This window comes from Triticum urartu, chromosome 3 (genome assembly GCF_003073215.2).
Source record: "Triticum urartu cultivar G1812 chromosome 3, Tu2.1, whole genome shotgun sequence".
Lineage (NCBI taxonomy): Eukaryota > Viridiplantae > Streptophyta > Magnoliopsida > Poales > Poaceae > Triticum > Triticum urartu.
The window spans coordinates 595,369,081-595,385,479 of NC_053024.1; the positions used below are offsets into that span (position 1 = coordinate 595,369,081).

Consider the following 16,399-nt stretch of genomic DNA (forward strand, 5'->3'; position numbering starts at 1 on the left):
TCACGCTGATGGTGAACTTGCGGTGGTAGAACGACATCCTCTTTTGAATGTGGTGGTAGGTTAACACCAAAGTAGTGCTAGGTAGAACTTGCTATGTCGTATGATCATGCATGCTTTACTTCTTCTCTTCTGCTCCGTTATTGTTTGTGTGCTACTTTGCTTGCTACTTGTGTACTTCATTGATTTGCTAGGGGTTTACAGTTCATGGAAAGAAGTCAGTGCACAAGTGGCACATATAGCAACAATAGCCATAGAGGGTTGAAGAGTAGGCAGGCAACAGAACAAGCTTACTTCGACTGGGTGCGAAAGCAGGGAGGCAGCAGTGTTGACGATGGCAAAGTTGGAGGTGTCAAGGTAGATCGTCAGTTTGCGCTGAAGCTGAAGAACTTCATCATCTTCGCCCAATTCATCGTCATTGTTGTGTTGTGGCGTTGGTGTGCTGGGTGTGATCATTGTGAGTAAACTGACCAACTAAAATACAAGGTAAGCACAACATGTACGTCGTATGCAACCAAACGTCATGTTTATGTGCCGCTTGGACCAATGCAGGCAACCAAACAAAATATACTTATGTATTACCTAATACAGAAACACTAGATGCAGACAACTAAACAACTTGCAGCGTATTAGAGCCTGTTTTTGTTCAATCAAACTGGGTTGAAAAATGTATGTGATGCAAAAACTGTTCACAACAATTTCTTATTGGCCGGGGGGACGAGCGGATACGGAGGATTGCCAAGAGAATCAAACAGGTTCATTTGTTTCGTTCCTAAAACAATAGCTGATCTCACGGCCGCAGCAAGTTGCAATTTTTTGAGAAGAATCCTTTGTGGCTCTCAAATTTGAACGGCCGCGGCAAGTTGCAAAAAATTATCTTCCCCTTGCACGGCCGCTTCTACTTCGGTGCCGTTCTCGCTGCGTTCTTTACCTTCAATGATCACCACGCACGAAGGCCGACACCACGTCGTTGCCCGCCGACACTAGAATTGGGCTATTTTTTTCTTTCTTTTTTCGTCTTCTGAAGGCGCTCCCTCTCGTTGTTCCTAGCCCAACAGTGCTCTTTTGTGTATAACATGGCAAATTATTTGAAATTCCATGACATTTTTACTTTGGATATACTATGGCAAAAAATCACATCCCATGGCAAACGTGTAGTAAGTTCCACAGCATTTTTATTGAACTTATCATGGCAAATTCTTTTTGATACTTTTTTTTGGGCATGGCAAATTTATTGTTCATAGCATGGCAAATTTATTGTACATACCATGGCAAATTAGAATTTTTGATAAATTCTTTCGTGTATACCATGGCAAATTATTTGAATATTCTATGGCAAATTTGTTTTTACATTTATTTTTAAAATTCAAACTTTTGGGGGGCATGGCAAATTGCATTGAGAGACCATGAAAAATTGATTTTTACAGACATGGCAAATTTATTGTTCAGAGCCAGGGCAATTTATTTTTCCCTGGACTATGGCAACTTCTTTTCACAGCCATGAAAATTTTAGTTCAACAACACAACAAAATAAGCAGGGTTAGAGCAATTTTCTAAAAAAAGAAGGATTTCTTTTTTTCCTTTTTCACTAATTTTCTAAAAAAATCTCTCATGTCAACTTCATTTCAATCACAGTCTAAAGACTTCCATTACATTTTTTTAGTGTTACCATGGCAATTTTATTACAACCAGCATGGTAAATATATTTTTTAAATGTTTTCTTTACCATGAGAAATGTTCACATGCAACTTTTACATAATTTTTTCATCATACACATGGCAAATTTGCATACAAAAATTGTTCATTAAATCATGCCAAGTCTAGATGTCTTCCAATCCTTGTTTTGGATGGGGGGTTGGGGGTTAGGTAGGGGGTATTTTCTGCGTAAGTATTTTCTATGATTTTCCATGATCATGGTCTAGATGTGTTTCTAGTAGAAACTTTCTTCTAATTTTCCTTTCAATCTGTAATTTATATTTATAAAGTAGTTGATGGCAGTTTCAAACTCCCTCCATCTCAAAATAAGTGTCTCAACTTTGTACTAACTTGATGGAGGGAGTATTATATAGCATGACATTTTTATAAATTAAAACATGGCAAGTTGTAAATTATGTTTCTCTACAATTTTCTGTATGAGATTTTTTTTTCTGTATGGCATCTTTTTCAGAAAGTACTTAACTGGGCCTATGCTGTTTTTCCTGCGCACTGTTTGGCTCGGACAGAGATGCAGAGAGAAAACAACATTAGGGCATCGACTGCATGTAAAAAGCCAAAAGTGCACAAATGATACCCTTACAAGTACATCACATGTGCCTGCTGTTTCTTGCAACAACGATATCATTTTACCATTCAGAAGCATTACAACGAAATCATAGCTCACGGCAACAGGATAAAGTTGTGAGGAGGCTTACAAATATTCTGTAACTATACATGCAAAACACGGTCACATACTTGGGTTCTAGTCAAGAAACTCAGGCTGAGAAATCTGAGAAACCTTCTTCGCATTGCTCTGCGTCGGAATCCTCATCTGAAACCTTTTCGGTTATTTCAGTATCAGCACCCTTGTCGTCAGCTTCGTCGCCGTCCTCACTTTCATCCTCCTCATCGCTGGAGCTCGATTCCGGCTGATCACCGTTTTCCTTCAAACCGAGGCTGCAGTCCTTGGCCGTCTCGGCATCCGGCAAGTCATCATCTGAGTCTTCCTCGTCAATATCACTTCCAAGCTCTATCTGGTCCACCTTGACAATAGGGAACTCCAGCGGCTTAGCAGGCCAGTCCTTGAAGAAATTGTTCAAGGCCATGAATTTGAACGTGTGCAGAAGCCTGTGCCTGTCCCTCTTGATATCAGAGTTAAGAAGCTTCTGCAAGAGGGTTGGTTCCCTACTCTTGGTCATCGCACCACCATCATGACGACGACTATTGTTGTTCCTCTCCCTCGGTCTTTTAGACTGAAAATCTTCTCTGTCGTCGGACCTCTGTCGCTTATTGTCACGGCCACGGCCCCGACCACGGCCACGCCCTCGGTTTCCAAAACGACCACCCCCCTGTCGAGTCTTCCAATTACTTTCCTTTTCATTGCCTTGACGTCCCCTGGGTTGACCCTCAGTGTCAGACAGATAGCCAGGTGGTAGTTCAGGGAGTTCCAAACCCAATTCCTTCTGCTTTGCTATAACTTCCTTGAGTTCCTGCACCAAATGAAACAAGAGTATTCAAGATTAACGCGTGTAGTAGATGGAAATATTGGAACAGCGTCGTCTGAATATTTAGACATATAAACCTGAAGTCTTTCATACGTAGTAAAGAGAACCACTTAAATAGATCAATTCTTCTTCCGTTTAAAATCTAGAGAAGACATACATGAACCATAGTACTAGAGCGGCTTACCCGGCGGCGCATTTGGGCCTCTTCATCTTTCTTTTGCTCATCCAATTGACTCTGACACAACTTCTGTATTATAAGGTCAGCAGTCAGTCAATGCTTCTTCCATGTTGACATAAAGTTGCTCAGAACTAATAAAAAACATAAATATATAAACATTGACCTTGTTTATGTTGGCACTTGTAGGGTAGTTTTTCTTGCGTGCTTGAACCCACTGTTTAACTTCTTTTTTGTCATAAATGATAGGAGGGCGCCTGCAAGTATATACTAAATCAATACAAAATTGGTAACAAATGAGATAGTCTAAGAACATGTGAACTGAAGAACAACAAATAACAAGTTAACAACAAAATATAGGCGTCAAAAAGTTTAGGTCGGCTTGTTCAATTCTGTTACTTTAGTCGATGAACTTTTATTTTTGCTAGAACAACATACAAGGATTCAATCATTTGCCAGACGACCACGAACATGTTTTAATAATTTAGAACAAAGTGACATGAAATGTCTGGTGGTTAGACAGAAATGTGGGCATCTAGCTGAGTAACAGAAATTTGTTACCACAAGCTAGTTGGTAGTTAGCACTAGAAATGATGAAGACAGTTTTCTACTATACACAGACCAGGAGAGATGCAGATACCAAAACATGTAATGAAACTCGTTTTCAATACCAATTATACACTTATGTATATGAAAAATATATCAGCATTCAGCATGACATACTTTCGAACTCCTTCAGATGCTGGGCTGTCAATGTGACAATCTCCTGATATTGGACTGTCACTACTTGTAAAATTACATTTTCCTTCTCTCCAGTCATTTCTTCCTGAAAAGATGATAAAGTAACTCATGGTAGTTAGAATACTAATGATATTGTATGGCATGCTCTTCTATCATGTAGCTAAGGTGATCAAATTCGTGACTCGATGTATATCATAAAATAGCACAAAGTTATACACAACTGTGGCAGATAAGATGTGAACTGCAGCATATTCATTTGTACTTTCCTTGCAGTTTTTTTTTCAAGATTCTGTAGGGGAGGCCCTGACAGGAAAATTACAATTTACACACGATATGTACAAGGAACGCAGTGGACTAGACTACACAGCAAGACATATACATGGGACCTTAAGCTAAAGAGTCAATCCAATTGACCAGAGGGCACTTAGCCTCCTCTTTAACCTTATGTACAAGTAACCGCATGCCTTCTGTTCAAAGATTTCATTGTTCCTTTGCTTCCTACTTTCCTTGCAGTTATAAGCACTTAAAATGAAGCTACACATTATGTCAAACGCATCACAAGTTAAGAGTTCAAGGCTAACTGACGATCATGCAGGTTCTACTTTTTTTAGTGGGAAAACAATGCATTGTAGAAATGAGTTATCATGCAATTAGACTTATGGACGCTCCTGCAGCCCTGCTTAATTCTGATTAACACGGCCCCCTATGCATGTTCCAAAGCATGAGGTGACACAGGGTAAGTTCTGTTTGTATGCCATAAGCATAGAACGGTACCTCTTCCACGGCCTTGATTAAAATTTCTCCCTCTCCCCCTGCCACCAGATGGGCTAAACCGTCCATCCCTACCATCTCCTCTTCCCCTTCCACCAGATGGACTGAATTGCCCTCCACCCCTACTATCTCCTCTCCCCCTTCCACCAGATGGATTGAATTGCCCTCCACCCCTACTATCTCCTCTCCCTCTTCCACCAGATGGACCAAACTGCCTTCCATCCTTACCATCTCTTCCAGGGTTAAATCGGGATTTCTGATCTGCTGCATTATTCCTCACACCATTTTCAGAGGCAACATGAGAGATGCCATCTGATTTGTTATTAGTTTGGTTTACCTGTGACAAATTAAGAGAAACATCAATTAGATCACAGACCTGTGCTGTACATTAACAGGGACCAGTACATCTAAGTAACAACAACAAAAGTTGTAAGCCGAGGTCTGCTCGTGAGAGGTATGTGATGATATAGCGATCATATTACCAATTCATAACAGCAACAGTAATATTAACCGATATGTTCACGGATATACGTTCCAAAACAATCACAAAAGCACTTTTCACACATTTATGAGAAGTAAGAAAGTTTGAGAAGGACAAATTTGTGCCCCCAAAAAAGCAGAATGGCATTCAGAATGGAGCTTAGTTGTGCCCATAGGCACAGATACTGTAAACAAGAGATACCAATACTCCAATAGAAAATTCCCTGGTGTGTGGCAGGCAGTACACTAACTATTTGGGCGCAGTCAAAAAATACTTGTATACTGAAACATCATGCTTGGGTAGCCAAACAATACAGCATTGCCATTCATCATTATCAGAATGCCATCACGGTGTCCTGATCCTAAATGGTCCTGCTAACACCCATAGAGAACATCACTCTGAAAGACATGACAGCTGATCAGCTATCCCAGTGAAATATGCCGCTAGTGGGGGAAATTGCAACAAAAAGGACAATCACAACTATTTACTGATCGAAAAAAGAAGAAGAATGGAGTAAAAAAAATTCAATAACCGCTACAGTGCGCTGATATGATCCTAAAGGCTAAAAGCGTAGTGTTATTATGCAGCAAATGATTCACCAACCTGACCGACCCCTCCACTACTGTTCCGATCTTTCCCATCAACGTTCAGCGCAGGCCTCGGCGGGCCGTTCACCCCGACACCGCTGCCGCCGCTGCCACCATTCCAGGCAGCGCCCATCATCGCAGGGGCGGCCGAGGCCCGGCCAACCCAGCACCACCAGGCCGGAACACGCCGCCGCCGTTGAAGCCGGCCTGAGGGCCAGAGAAGGCCCCAACTGATTGGGGTTCGGCGGGAAGCCTCCCGGCAAGAGGGATTTTGCTGCTGTTGCGGTTGGTGGTGGTGTTGTTGTTGGTGCTGCTGCTGCTGGAGCGCGGCGGCGGCGAGGTAGCCGAGGTTCTGGAGCTGCTGCGCCTGGCCGAAGAGTTGCATCGCGAGGAAGGGGTTGGCCGCCGCCACCGCCGCCATGGGGTTGGCGGCGCCGAAGCCGGGGAAGGCGGCGGGGCTCATCTGCTGCTGGTGCATGGGGAGGGCGGCGGGGGCTGGCCGGGGTCGCCGGGCCGCGGGTGGTGGGGCTGGGCGGCGCTGGGGCGGGAGGTGGAAGGGGCGCATGGCGACGGAGAGGGGGAGGGGGGAGGCGGGTGGGGAAAGATTTTGGGTAGGGTTTTAGGGGCGAGGGGAGGGGGGCGTCCGGCGAGGAGACTAGTTAGAGCTGTCTGTCTGTCTGACCGTTCGTGCGCTCCTTAGTTCTCTTCTGCTTACAAAAAAAAAAACGTCGTGTGATCGTTTTGTGCTCCAACTAGGAGTTTTTTTTATCGTTTTGACCTCAAGGTTAAAAAACAAAATCGATGCTCTGAAAATGTTACTTACAAAAGCATTTTGAAGCTCTGATTTTGTTTTTTTTGCATGACTTTCACAATGTGATTTCATGATAAAATTTTGCATGCACAACAAACATTTGCGGAAGTATGCCACAAAAAAAAATTCATAATTTTTTGAATTTTTTTATTTTACTTTCACACCAGGAGCACATGCCTTTGCTACTTGAGAGAATGTCTTTGATCGAGCAGCTCTTCCACTCATTTTATTAGTAATCAAACCTCTTCGTACAAAGGTACTTTCGTATTTTGATCTGGCTCTTGCGTATGTAACTATGTATAGCTATCAATATATCATGAGAGAATTCCTTATTTAATATTGTCTTAAAAAATCCCTATCTGACACCGTAAAACTATTTCTTCATTATATAACACCAAGTATAAAATGTGCTCCCTTTGTGACGCTTCCATCCATTTTGCCTACTAAGGGTGTTAAACGACACCTGGAAAGACATTTTTACCCCTGGTGCAACTTGTGTCCAATATTTTTCACTTGACCAAAGAAGCAACATTTTTTTCACTTGACCAAAGAAGCAATTTTACCTTGAGGTCGCTGTTGATCAGCTTGCTTCGGCCGGCGCAGATCACATGATGGTCGGGGCTGGGAGGGGCGGCTAGGGCGGAGACAAGGATGGGGGCTGGTCGGGTGTGGAAGAGGAGGATGTTGCAACCCCTGTGCCGGCCATTTGAAGCCGCTCCTTGGCTGCCCTCGCAACGTAGTCGCCCTCCATCTCCCCCAGCCTATCGCGCAGTCCCCGACGCCTCCAGGAGCATTGGTGTCGCCGCTGCTAGGAGGATTGGCGCCGCCACCGGTAGCTAGGGTTAGGAGAAGAGGAGGAAAAGACAAGGACGAGTTGTGGTCGGGAGAGAGCTGCCGGCTCGGCCTCTTTTTTTTTCGTGCGGGCAGGGGCAGTTTTGTCCACTAAACAGAACTGGCAAGTGTCTAATGGAGTAATGGTATGTGCTAATGGAAATAATGAAAATGTTATAAAAGGCATAAATTTTAGCCTTAGTGTTGGGTAAGGAAGAAAAAAATTATTGATATTAAATAGGGAAGCAAAGTTTAAGACAGTGTTATGTAAAGAATTTTCTCATATCATCGTGACTCGTGAGCTTTGTCGTCTTTGGCATCTTGTTTACATGGTACTCCCTTCGTAAGGAAATATAAGAGTGTTTAGAGAAGATATAAATGATTTCCAAAAGAATAGAAGTGATCCATTCTCTTTGGTTGCTTAGACGTCAGTGTCGGGAAGTAATAACTTGGCTCCAGCTAGTAGATAGGTTATTGTTTTAATTCTCACAAGACCGACGCTTGGACAAATGGCGACCCTTCTTCTTTGAGTTAGTCTTTCGGGCTTCGATTCTCTTCAAGTTTCTCTCTCGGGACCAATTAGACATAGATCCAGCACATATTCCTGCCAGCTCCTTGGGACGGTGAGGTTAGGTTTTCTCGTTGTGCATACACAACGACAAGCTTTAGTGTCAGGTTCTTCGGATCGATTCAAGGGTTCAATAACAACGACTACAGCCCGAGGGGCACGTGCATGATGAGGGGTGATGGCGGAAGAAGGGTGAACAGCGGCATGGAGATGAGATGAACAAGGCAATAGCTCCATTTTAATAGTATCCATATGATTAACATGTACTCCCTTCGTTCCCAAATATAAGTCTTTCTAGAGATTCCAACAGATGACCACATACAGAGCAAAATGAGTGAATCTACACTCTAAACTATGTTTACATACATCCGTATGTTGTAATCCATTTGAAATGTCTAAAAAGACTTATATTTCGGAACGGAGGGAGTATAAATGCATTAATGAGGGAGATGTGATGAACAAGGCAAGCTAGCACCAATTCAAGTAACATCTCACAACAAATTCAGTCAGTTGACGAGCCACCGTACTTTTGCTTAAAGATAAAGATCACGAAGGACCGGAGAATGCGGATGATCCCCTGCTTCTGAAAATGAGTCAATAATATCCTATTTTGATTCAAATAGAACACAGACCCAAACCACGGGCAAATGACAGACTGTGGAAAATAAAAGCAGACTCATGGTTTTCACAAAACCGCCACACACCAATATACAACAGAGCTGAAGGACACAGCAGCTTTGCTTCAGGTGAAAAGACTCCAGCGCACCGGCCATATAGAATTCTGCACATTCCTTTCTAGCAATATACAGGAAAGCTGAGAGTGAGACAGTGAAATCGAAAGATATCTACTGTGCTGTTTCTGGTTTCAAGCATATAGTACACCCGATGGTCCTTTTGGGTTCCGAGCAGTGCAAATCGGCTCTCCTCATCTGTTCATCATCAGCGTCGTTCTTCACCAGCAACTCTCATTCATCAAATGGATTTCTTGGTGGAAACTGTCCTTGCTGTGCTGAGTTCCTGTTACAGGGCATCATGTAAAACATAAGGTCTTACAAACTATAAGAACAGGTTTCGGGGGAGCTTACAGCATATGGGAGTCTTGTACTTGCCCCGGGATGTACGACAACCCTCCTGGATTCAACAAAGAAAGATAATGTATATTAACAATGAGAGTTAGTGTGTTCGTCTACTTGTGTACTTCTGCTTGACGACCAATTTGGCGTGAAGAGGCGGATTACCCTGAGATGCAGAAGGAATATATGGCACGGTAGAATTCTGAGACATCCATGGCTCTGCTAAGTTGACGGAGTATTCTGCGGGAAGATGAGTATCCGGCAATGTTGCTTGTAGTGAGGTCAAATCCATAAACTGAAAAGAGGAATAAAAAAGATGATAAATAAGAACACAAAGAAACAGAGGTTTCCCTTGTGACAGGGTTTTGGCAGTACTGAAACAACTGCATTCTGAAGTAGCAGCCAATAAGAGAAGAATGTAAAAGGATATCGTGTGTTAGTCAGCAACGGTTTATTCTAAAGCTTACAATGTGTTTACAAACAAAAGGAACTATTAGTAGTCCATGTTATAACAGTTATAAGTGCAAACCAGAAAGTAGCAGTACAGTTACACACCATGTCGTTGGCTTCAACATCAGACTCAAATGCCATGTCAAACGGATTTGTTGATTTTCCAGCATGAGACACCATGCCCTGAAACCAGATTCAAAAGATCAGTTAAAAAGAACTGGGGTAAAATGGCTCAAGTTGTCCAGTAGCCCCATGACAGGCAAATAAAGCAAATACAACATCGCAAATCTTTCCTACACCAACAATTTGTATACATACATGAAAGCAGTCACAATCCAAGCATGCAAAGGCAGGAGAAGGCATGTAGCATGCCTCGATACACACGCAGTAAGAGCTAGAGAACTGTAAGGCCTCGTATCACCTTAATAGAACTTACATTTTAGCAAGTACCGCAGTAAATTAGATCATGGGGAAACACAAAATACATATCATATGTCAAACCATCCCACATATAGATCCATGTAAGCTAGCTTCCAATCATATGGAACGAATGTCAGGGAAGCATGAGGAGAGAACCTTCAATCATGGAGAACACATACCAGTTGGGGTTGAAGTGGTGCAGGAAATGATGGCTCAGCCAGGACACCAGGAGAGACATTGAAGCCAGGGAATATATCCCCAGGAGTTGACCTTTCAGGCTCACCCCTAGGCAAGTCCTAAAAGAATGGTTCAAACTGTTCAGTCCAGCCTTCTTTGAGAAATAAAGAAATATGTTTTTTTCAGCTTTTTAAAGTGATCAAAACGCCAGTTACACACACCTGCGAAGTTCTGGATTCCATGTATGGAACACTGGGTATGGCAAATTGATGAGGTGCTACTTGAGGCATATCATTGAATGCAAACACATTATTAGGCATGTTCCCAGTGGATTCACCAAAGGCATTCCAGTCCTAGGAAGCAACCAAGGAAATCAAAATTCATATTTAGCTCAGTAAAAGTAAAGCTGCAGCAAGCTTCACAGCTTTATATACCGAATGCTGAAGTACCTGGGAGTTTTCCTTGGAGACAGGGATCTTCACCTCTTCAGCATTTAAACTCCACTGGTCCATAGTAGGCGGAGATGTTTGTGACATGATGGCACTTGGTGGTGAATTTGGCAATGTTGATCGATCAATTGCTTTGGCAACAACACTTGGCAATGCAGCAGGCACCTGAGCTTGCACATTTGAAACCAGAAGTTGACGAACCATATTGAGGTGTGTCGAAGAATGCCCACCCTTCATTAGCAGGCAATGGAGCTGCTGGTGTAATATGATGAACACTAGACGTAGGTGGCAGCTGTTGGTCAAAGCCAGCAAACAGATCCACTGACGGAGGGTAAGAGGAAGTTGCTGGGTCCTGCGCTATTGACAGACTGAAGAGATCTTGGTGCACAGGATGAGATGTGGGGACTGCTTCTGCTGATACAGACGATGAAGTTGTGACAACCTTCTGAACCACACCATTATGCACAGCTTCTTTAACAACATCAGAATGACCATTAAGAACTGATGCAGTCTGTTGATTAAAGCCGGCAAACAAATCTATTGGTGGAGCATAAACAACGGGTTGCGGCAATGTTGACATGTCAAAGAGGTCTTGATTAGTGAAAGCCGTTGGTTGTGGTTGTGATTGGGCTGAAACAGGCAAATGCCGCAGAGATTCTTGGGGGGCAATTTGGCTGGCTGAAGAATTCGCACTCTGCTGCAAGGCATTCGGTTGTGTAGAATGAGCTACAGAAGATGCCCCACTCTGATGGTTTGCAGCAGAGGGCACTGGCCTTTCTGTAGGTGCATCAGGTAGGACACCTGAATCAACTGATTTATTAGATGGTGAGCTACCATCAAACGATCCAAAACTCCCAGAAGAAGCTGTTCGCTGCACATATGAAGAAGATATATTTTATGTCTTACCCAATCTACTTCAAGAATTGCACAAGTGAATAGGTAATTTTACTGCAAAGTGAAGATGCAGATGGGAGGATCAATAACCTGTGAACGACGACCTCCATTAGAGTCTATTTGTGAAACTGCATTTGGATGTCTTTGGGATTGAGGATTTTCAGCTGATACATTTCTTGAATGGTGAACAGAAGGGCTGCTGTACCCTGTATCCTGAGAGCTAGGAGAAAGCACATCATTTCTAAAGTCACTGGTGCTTGAGGCTGAAAAGTCAGAAAATCTTGATCCGTGACTCTCATTAGCAAATCGATCTTCATGCATCTGATCCTTGGAACGACCAGGACTGTACAATAGGCTGCCGAGTTTCCCATCAAAGAGTGCCCTATCCGAAGGCCTCCGAGCAAGCGTGTTAACTTGCTTACCATATCGTCTATCCTCATACTGAAAATCATAAGGTGGGCTTTGCGAGTATGAATGATAGGAGTCAGGTCTTCTTGTTTCACTTTCGTTGCCCTTTACACTCTGTTGAAAAATTAGAATGTATAGTTAGCACATATGTGTGGCTAATAATGAAAAGGATTGCAGCACGAACAGTGTTAGAAATGTTCAACTGTTAGATGAGGGGAAATTCGGCACTTATATGTCCAGAATTAAAGACCATCACTCTTTAGATTTTACTAACTCATTACCTCACTATCAGTGGCTGGTTTGTCGGTGGACTTCGCACCAGCATACTTCTTGTCTACATAAACAGTTCTGATAAATTCCCTTATCCTATCTGGTTTGCTGAAACAGAAAGTTACTTGGTAGCATAAGAGGAAATATAGCAGTTTTTCATAGCACAGAATGCAGGACATGACTAAAAGGAACTTAAGAATGAAACAAACTCACCTGTTGTCAGGCAATCTCATTCGCTGCCAATCCCAATCTTTTAGGTAGATATCACGTGCTCGCTGCAGTTAGTTACCAACTCTGATGTAAGTCATAAAGTTGAGCAAGTAACTCGAGATGGGAACGGTAGAACAGTTCTGAGCACAGTTACCTGGTTACCACCCTGTTCAAGAGCCCGCACTTCTTGGGTAGTGAATTTAGACATTGACACTGATTTAACACGGTGAGTGAACTCACGGCTGTTATATCAAACACAGAATAAAAATTACTATTAAGGGCACGACAGGGAAATGCAGTAACTGGGGATAGCTTAACAAGACAGCATAACTTCATCATCTATTTCAGCAAATGGCGAAGTGGCTACATGCGGCTATCTCAGGAGACTAGTGGGATGTTCAGTTTGAGAAATTAGCTAATCTAGAGACCATCTCATGATAATCATGAAATGACCTCATGCCCTAGAGTCTTATATGGAAAATTCCATATGCACATATGCAGTAAGAATAGAGTGGAATAGTGTGAGACATTGTGATATTGGATTGTTAACTATTTCACGACAACAAAGAGTATCTACTCCTTTGTATCATAAAGTATGCTCCGTTCATAAATACCCCCTCTGTAAAGAAATGGTCTCCAATATGCATCTACGACCATTACTTTTTGTACAAAAATTATATCATGAAAGTATTGTTCACGACAAAACTAATGATACTATTTTCAACTTACCAATCTATATGATATTGTATATATTAGTCATCAAAGTTAGAAGAGTTCGATTGCACACTTTCTAGGAAGTAATCTATTTGCGAGCGAGGTAGTATCAAATACCACATCACAATTTTCTGCAGAGAATTTGGCATATAACTAAAACTAAACGTGAGATATAAGGCCAAAGAATAAAAGGAAGAACTGAAGCGGCAAAGAAAATCCCCAAAGTTGTAAGATACTCACTGTATCCCACTACATGACAAGCATGTAAAGGTCCAGAAATTGGTGCATACATATTGTGGCCCCTACACCAAAATAAACATTAGTGCGATTCAAAGAAATGTCAATATAACAGCATCTAGCATGATTCAGAGAGTTAAGTAAATACAGTAACCTCATTATATTTAACGCAAGATTACAAAGGTGGGATTCAACAAAAGTTAAGCAATGTAGAGACCTTTCAGTCAACTAAGCGGCCATCCTTACAAAAATAGTAAGCAAATCTACAACTTGAAAAATACGCAAGAGCGACACAAATTGCTTCTAGTGACATTAAAAGCAGCAAACTATCAGCACTTTTAGCCAACTAAGCAACTACACTAGCAAACAAATGAACGGCAACTGCGCACAGAAGTGACGAGGATCTCGGCAGACCAAAAAGAGTTCTGAATTAACAGACCAAACCAGCAATCCTAGATTACTCCAATGGCAACAAATTTAACAGTTTATGCAACCCATCAAGGTAATTACCCTATTGATCGGCCAAGCATCTAACCATCTAAAGCAAAATGATATAGGTAGGTAACAGTGCAATCCTTGCCATCCCCAACCCGACAGCCGCAGCTTAAACACAACACACGCGAGGGAACAAATAATCCGCAGCAGAGACAGCAAATTCCGTAAATCCGAGCTAAATCACCGAACCTCAATCACAGTCTCGGGGTCAACGATCCGCGAAGCGAAACGGGACAGACGCGTCAATCAGCTAAACGGCGGCGCGATAAACAAGTGGAGGAGGAGGAGGAGGGCAGTACCACACTGTTGCAGTTGATGCACTTGCGGTTGGGCGGCAGCTTCATGAGGCCGCGGATGATCTTCTCGTTCCTCTCCTCCTCCCTCCGGCTCCCCATGTCTCCACCGGGTGAAGGCGGAAATCCCCCCGGAAAAAATGTTTGCCCGGAAAGAAAAAATCGGCGGAAACGGAGAGCCCACGGCGGGCCGGCCCGGAATCGGCGAGCGGGGCGACGGATTCGGGCGCTGGCGCGGGGGGCTGGGGGTTCGGCGGCTAGGGTTTACTGGAGGGGAGGAGGAGGAGGCGGACGGGAATGGCGGCCGCGGCGATGAGTCTTCTAGAGAGAGATGGGGGAGGCGGAGCGGGGAAAAGGCGTTGGGGATTAGTGGCTGGCTGGCTGGCTGCGAGCCGACGGGTTCGGAAACCCCTTTTCCTTTTCGGCTTAGGATTAGGAAAGGCTTAGCGGAACCTTTGATTGCTTGTTTTTATCGAGCCGGGCGGGGACGGGAGCGTGGGGGTGGCGACTGGTTTCGTGGAATGGAATAAAACGGGCGGAGTGTGCCCCCGTGCTAAGCAACGGTCTGATGCGATCCTCTTTTTCAAATGCAGATGCACCAGGCTGGTGTCTCGTCCCTCCTTTGTTTAGTTGAGTTGATGATGCGTAAATGGGGCTTCGGGTACTGCGGAACGAATGAAATGAACAAGCATGGACATCCGGACGGGGACGCTTCAGAGAGCTCAGACGCACCGACACAGTGTTTGGGGGTACGATCGGTGCGGCGTCAACGGTTAACTTAGTAGACAGTCTCTATAAAAAGAATCGACGAAAAGGCCTTCATAGCTTTGTTAATAATCAAATAACACTTATATCATCTGGTAAGAATTTAGCAATAAAACTAGTAGGTGCATCCATCCACACCAGGTTTAAAAACCAGGCCGCCGGCCTGACCAGACAAAACTGAAACCGATGTTGCTTGAAAATCTTCCAACACAGGACCAGCCGCCATAGATCGACATTCATTCAGCCGAAGAGCATTCACCACCATAATATTATCCATCCTCACCGGTATAATGTTACAGTTCATTAGTATACAGAAATAATAGGTCTTTGTAACGAATACTAAGAAGATCGTAATGGATATATCATAATAATTGTGTCCCAGACAAATTGCAATCAATCATTGTCACTGTATATACACATGTCACATCTGATTAGACATATTATTACGGATGATTTTTTTTTTGCAGGAAGACATATGATGGATGATGATAGATTCTTTATAATATCCTGAGCTCCTACGTGGAAAATAATATTTCTATAGTTTTATTTAACAATTTACAATCAATGAATCAACATAATACTGCCTACAATCACACGTGATAGATCATTACAATCGTACATAAAAGTGTCCTAAAACTAGCACCCAACCACACCCCTTAAACCTAGCTCAAACGTTTGAATTGCCTGTCACCCCTTAATACAAACCATATATGAGGTGGATATGAGGACGCCTGGATGCGCCCACCACATCGGACCGACTGATGAGACCCACAAGGAAACCCATAAATCTGCTGAGAGGTCACCGATCCGTATTCCTCCCTCTCCCTCCCGCCCACGCTGCTACCACGACGTCGTCCGTGCAACAGTCCGCTCTGACGTCGTTGGCTGTCGGCCTCCATGGTCAACACTAAGGTAACCTACTAAAATTGCTAACCCCAGAGCGTCGAGCGAATATCCGGGTGGAGATGCGCCTCGCGTGCCTGTAACATGTATAGTATTTTACCAAAAATTTACAAAGTAATAGATTGCTAGTTAAAGCCCTAGGTCAAGCTTATATTTATGCTTATGCTTGGCCACGTTTATAGAAAGGAATGGATTGAAAAGCGAAACTTGTTAAAAACCTTTAAACTTGCTCTTTGTGGAGCATTGTATTATGATATTTTTTTGAAACAAAACATGTTTTGTTTATTTCTACTCTCTGGGAAAAATGGATCGATGGAAGGTCTATAAGTGATTGCGCCCAACTGGAGTCTTGCACACCAAGTGATTGCGCCCGACCGGAGAGGGGGAGGGGGATTGCACACTTGAGTAATTGCACTCGACTAAGGACATGCACATAGATTTTGGTGAGGACCGCAGCAAGTCGAGATCTTCCAAGTTAA

General features: G+C 43.2%; 1 pseudogene; it reads right to left on the reverse strand.

Annotated features, from left to right (window-relative positions):
* Window positions 1–2,230: 2,230 nt before the first annotated feature.
* Window positions 2,231–14,694, reverse strand: LOC125545232 (annotated as a pseudogene).
* Between the last annotated feature and the right edge of the window lie 1,705 nt (window positions 14,695–16,399).